The following is a 5,943-nucleotide window of genomic DNA, read 5'->3' as shown; positions in this document are numbered from 1 at the left end:
CAGAGAAGAATGGGTCGCGGGTGGCAGGGGAGGACAGAGCAGAGAAGAATGGCTGGTCACGGATGGCAGGGGAGGACGGAGCACAGAAGAATGGCTGGTCACAGATGGCAGGGGAGGACAGGGGGCAGAGAAGAATAGCTGGTCACGGATGGCAGGGGAGGACGGAGCACAGAAGAATGGCTGGTCACGGATGGCAGGGGAGGACGGAGCACAGAAGAATGGCTGGTCACGGATGGCAGGGGAGGACAGGGGGCAAAGAATGGGTCGCGGATGGCAGGGGAGGACGGAGCAGAGAAGAATGGCTGGTCACAGATAGCAGGGGAGGACAGAGGGCAGAGAAGAATGGCTGGTCATGGATGGCAGGGGAGGACGGAGCACAGAAGAATGGCTGGTCACAGATGGCAGGGGAGGACGGAGCAGAGAAGAATGGCTGGTCACAGATGGCAGGGGAGGACAGGGGGCAGAGAAGAATGGGTCGCGGATGGCAGGGGAGGACAGAGCACAGAAGAATGGTTGGTCACGGATGGCAGGGGAGGACAGGGGGCAGAGAAGAATAGCTGGTCACAGATGGCAGGGGAGGACGGAGCACAGAAGAATGGCTGGTCACGGATGGCAGGGGAGGACGGAGCACAGAAGAATGGCTGGTCACGGAGGGCAGGGGAGGACAGGGGGCAAAGAATGGGTCGCGGATGGCAGGGGAGGATGGAGCAGAGAAGAATGGCTGGTCACAGATAGCAGGGGAGGACAGGGGGCAGAGAAGAATGGCTGGTCACGGATGGCAGGGGAGGACGGAGCACAGAAGAATGGCTGGTCACGGATGGCAGGGGAGGACGGAGCAGAGAAGAATGGCTGGTCACAGATGGCAGGGGAGGACAGGGGGCAGAGAAGAATAGCTGGTCACGGATGGCAGGGGAGAACGGAGCACAGAAGAATGGCTGGTCACGGATGGCAGGGGAGGACAGGGGGCAGAGAAGAATGGCTGGTCATGGATGGCAGGGGAGGACAGAGGAGAATCGCTGGACATGGGAGGGGAGAGCAGGGGAGAGAGGAGACATGCTGGACATGGATGGAGAGGAGAGCAGGAGATAGAGGAGAATTGCTGGACATGGATGGATGGAGGGGTTGGCGGGGAGAGAGGAGAAATGCACTTGGATGGAGGAGAGGGGAGAGAGAATTATTTCTTTATATGGATACAGGGGAGGGAAGAGAGAGGAGAAATGCTGGACATGGATGGAGCGGAGGAAAGAAAAAAAGAAGATGCACATGGATGGAGATGAGGGAAAGGAAAGAGAGGAGAAAAACTGCACTTGGATGGAGAAAATAGGCAAAAGCTGGATCCATGTTGTACCTCCTCCAGTCAATTCCGCAGAGGAGGATCCAGCTTTTACTTATGGATGTAGGGCAAGAAATGAAGAAGAGGAAAGGAAAGAAATAAATGGAAAGGAAGCTCTAGAAATGGAGTTAAGAGAACAGATAGAGAGCAGCAGAATCAGAGGCTGGGACCAATATGGATAGAAAAACAAAGTCACCAGACAACAAAGGTAGAAAAAATCATTTTATTTTCATTTTAGTGTTTACATCTGTTGTCTTATTTTGCACTGGGTATACTGGAGCTGTAGCAGCTTACAGAAATGATTTATAATGAAAAAAATCATGTTATTTTTTTCGCCTATACTAGTATATTTTCAATGATGTCTGTTTATATGCGCCATGGCTGCTATAAGGGGTGTGGCCAATGTGGGTGTGGCTATCATAGGGGTGGAGCCATATGTGGTGACCCCGCCCACAATGAGTACCGGCACCTTTTTTTCTACAAAAAAAACACTGTATAAAAACCAACTGCAGACCTCACAGCATACCCTGAAGAAAGCATTAGCACAATGTCTGAAATGTCTGTTCCACTTCTTCAGAAGCTTTCAGAGCTGGACAACTGCAATAATGATGACAGCAGCTGTGGAAGCCTAAGAGAACTTATTTATTCCCTCGTCCATTTCTGCTTCACCTTGTTATACCTTTCCTTCTAGGTTTACTATCAGTTGTTTGAAAGGTGCCTCTTTATTTTCCGTTGCCTGTGTTGTAGTTTCCTGGATCAAAGTAGGCAGCTGCTCTAGTATTGGACTGCTGTTGGGTCTCTTTCACGTCTGCTAATAGCATTTGATCATTTTTCTGTTTGCTTGCTTTCTGCATTCTCATTGCCGCTTTTACAGCTGTTTCCACTGGACAAAAGGAGGGGGGAGACACACAGACCCTACAACTGGGAGGGGGAGGGGGGACCCTGCAACTGGGAAAAAGGGAGGGGGGACCCTGCAACTGGGAAAAAAGGAGGAAGGGATGGAGGGGGGACCCTGCAACTGGGAAAAAGGGAGGATGGGAGGAGGGGGGACCCTGCAACTGGGAGGAAGGAAGGAAGGAAGGGAGGGAGGGGTATGCCCCTGCAAATGGGAGACATACCGGAGGGAACAACCCTGCAACTGGGAGAGAGAGGGACCCTGGCACATACTCTCATTCTCACACACACACTCGCACCTAGTCTCACTCTCTCTCTGTCACACACACACACACACAAACTCGCACATTCACACTCTCTCAAACATACACACTCTGAGGAAAACCTTGCTAGTGCCAGTATCCTTTAAAACAGAAACGGGCCTTTTTTACTAGTTATATATAAAAACCAACTGCAGACCTCACAGCATACCCTGAAGAAAGCCATAGCACAATGTCTGAAACGTCTGTTCCACTTCTTCAGAAGCTTCCAGAGCTTGGCAACTGCAATAATAATGACAGCAGCTGTGGAAGCCTAAGAGAACTTATTTATTCCATCGTCCATTTCTGCTTCACCTTGTTATTCCTTTCCTTCTAGGTTTACTATCAGTTGTTTGAAAGGTGCCTCTTTATTTTCCTTTGCCTGTGTTGTAGTTTCCTGGATCAAAGTATGCAGCTGCTCTAGTATTGGGACTGCTGTTGGGTCTCTTCCACGTCTGCTAATAGCATTTGATCATTTTTCTGTTTACTTGCTGTTTGCATTCTCTATCTTAACGGTAGTAAATGCTAATAACATCAGTGGCAGCAAGCTAAAACAAAGCGAGCTACTCAGTTAAAAGCCTATGCTGTCAAAGATGTGATCTTATGGCTACCTTCCACATCTGGCCCACACTAGTCTGTGATTTTTAATTATGTATGTATGTGTACATGTATGCATGTAGTTCGTTGTTTCTTGCATTAAATGATGAAATCACCCTTTTAAATGCTGCATCCAGAGAATGTGATCACAGACTTTAGGTCTCACCATAAAGAACAAGAGAAAAATGGAGGTTTCATAGTACACAGCAAAAAGATAAGAAATTCAAGACTGAGGATTTACAGATTCTTTTTCAATAAAGCATAAGGCTAGAAAAGAAGCATTTGATTCACAGAATCCTATCTGTACTGGTTGCTGTTTGACAACAAAGCCTCGCACAGCAGATAGACAGCAGCTGTGTATTGTTCATAGCATGGCAAGGTAGAATGGGCAGAGTGAGGTGATGATGATGGGGAAAGAAGGCCTAGGTAAAACCAGATGTTTCCCCGACAAGGATGGGATTTGAACCCATGCATGCAGATCACAATGGATTAGCAGTCCATCACCTTAACCACTCGGCCACCTTGTCCTGGTAGCTTGTAGGCCAAAACACTTCCAAGTCTTTCAAACGTTCTTTTTCTTTCCTCACACTCTTACTGTCTTCACATTTTATTAAAACTCCACTGTATCAATAAAGAGCATCACTCGCTTAAGAAGAAGAGGGTTTGCTGCTACAATTGCACCAAATTCTCCTCTAAGATGGGACGATATAGAAGATGCAATTTTCCCAGCACCTTCTTCAGCGCTATCCTTCTGCTTGCGTCATTGTTTCTGCTCTTGCATCTAGGAAATAAACCATATTTTCAGTTCTGGTCCCTTCAATGGTGGTCATATCTTACTCCTTTTGTTCTGTTTGGCTGGCCTACGTAGGACACGCTTGTCGGAGTGATGTTACTTAAACTCAAGAAATGAATGGTTAACCGTAATGTATTCTCTGGAAAGAAAAGAGATACATAAGTGGGGTCTTTGGGTATTTTATAAAGAAAACAATTCCATGGAGATTGTTTTAATAAAAGTGTTTCTAAAGCCACTGCTCTTTTCTGTTTTTTCACCCCTGATCTATGGAGGTGGATGGCTCAACAGTCCTCCATTGCTGACAGGGAATGTGAAAATGGAACTTTGAGAAGAGAGAACTAAGGCACCACTGGGAGTTGAATCCAGGATCTCCTGTTTACTAAATAAGTGCATTAGCCAACTAAGCCATGGTGCCATGGAAAGGTTGTTAGCCATTACCTTACAAACCTACAGTGAGCTATAGATGCCCCCTAATGGTAAGACGACAGAACAAAATGGTCACGTTTCCTCTGCATTTCGTTGAACCAGTTTTGTTTTTTCTTGCAAAACTGGACTCCTTGTAGCTCATTTATGTAATTCAAAACTTCCTTTTCATAGTATGTTTTTGAATTATCCCTTTAGGGCGTCCAATTCTGTCCACTGGAATGGTTTTTCAAATGCTATTATAGCTCTGTTGTGAATCTTTCATTTCCACTTTGTAGCATTGCAGCAGAATCTGATGAATCCCTGCTTCCTACCTATGAAATCAGATAACTGGCAGAGCATAAAGATGAAGAGTCCTCCCCTTTCCACTGGTAACTGTAATATAATCACAATTCTTAACCCATTGACTTTTAATGTGATCAAAGTCGTAATTATTACAGATGAAGTACATTCAGTAAGAAAGTGCCTGTTCATTTTTTGCTCTTACATCTGTTTGAGTAGTAATTATTTTTAAAATTTAAATCATTTTTTCTTTTTGGTTCTGGAGGATTGATCTCCATGATGTTATGTTATAGGAATCACATGGAGTTAATTTATCTGCAAAAGCCCTTTCCATTCTATTTTGTTGTTAAGTCCCTTTGGAGTAATAGGTTTCAGTGTATAAATCCATTTTTTTCAACAACAAAATAGAATGGAAAGGGTTTTTTATTATTCAATGAAATTAGGAGTATACCACCATTGGTCCCTTTAAGGTGAAGTAAGAAGCACATCAGTTGTTGATTGGTCTAACTATGTCAGCGTTTTTTTTTTAAAATGTTGTACTTCATTTTTAAATCTGTTAGCTTAATCAAGATGGACCTTTTGGAACATAACTTAGTAAAAGTTCAAGCTGTCAATAATTTAATAAATATAACAAAAAGTGAGGCTTCAGAGGTGTTAATCTTTTTAAAAACAGATTAATAAGCCATTGTCATAAAACAAAGTTGAAAGATTTATGTGGAATTATTGGGCCTCTTTTACTAAATCGTGCTAGTGATTTCTGGTACTGCAAATGAGAGTAAGCCAATTCAGTTCTTAGGGGCTTCCTTGCATTTGCACTGCAGGAATCACTAGTGCAACTTAGCAAAATAAGCCCCTAATTTGTCATAACATCAGATGGGGATATAGAATATTTTTGTAGAGAGTGATTTGTTGATATGTTTGTCTTTATAGACTTGTGTGTGATCAAGTTTATATTATGGGATGCTGTCTCTGGAGTCCTCATTAAGGGGTCCTTTTACAGAGCTACCGCTGCTTTGTCGTATGCCAATCCTGAACAACTGCTGGCCTAACGCAGGAGCTGGTAGTACTGCTGCCCTCAGAGTGCACTATTTCCAGCATGAGCAGAAGTTACCTTTCACTGCCGGGTTATCATGGGAGCCCTTAACGTCTTTTAAATAGGTGGCAGTAAGAGCTCCCCCCGGAAATGGCCATGTGGCAAGTGTTTACTTATCACTCAGACATTTCCTTTTTTTTACTTTTTACCTGTTGTGGTAAAAGAGGTCTTTGTGCGTGGCAAATCCACTTGCCAATGCTACCGCAGGGCCCCGTTTACCACAGCTTGG

General features: G+C 44.7%; 1 non-coding gene across 1 annotated transcript; it reads right to left on the bottom strand.

The window, feature by feature from the left end:
• Positions 1 to 3,568: 3,568 nt before the first annotated feature.
• On the bottom strand, positions 3,569 to 3,650 carry TRNAS-GCU. Its single transcript has one exon. It is a non-coding gene; the product is annotated as a tRNA-Ser (tRNA).
• Between the last annotated feature and the right edge of the window lie 2,293 nt (positions 3,651 to 5,943).

Source organism: Microcaecilia unicolor, chromosome 1, assembly GCF_901765095.1.
Source record: "Microcaecilia unicolor chromosome 1, aMicUni1.1, whole genome shotgun sequence".
Taxonomy (NCBI): Eukaryota; Metazoa; Chordata; class Amphibia; order Gymnophiona; family Siphonopidae; genus Microcaecilia; species Microcaecilia unicolor.
Note: the sequence above shows the minus strand (reverse complement) of the source record. Positions and strands in the feature narration are given on the sequence as shown.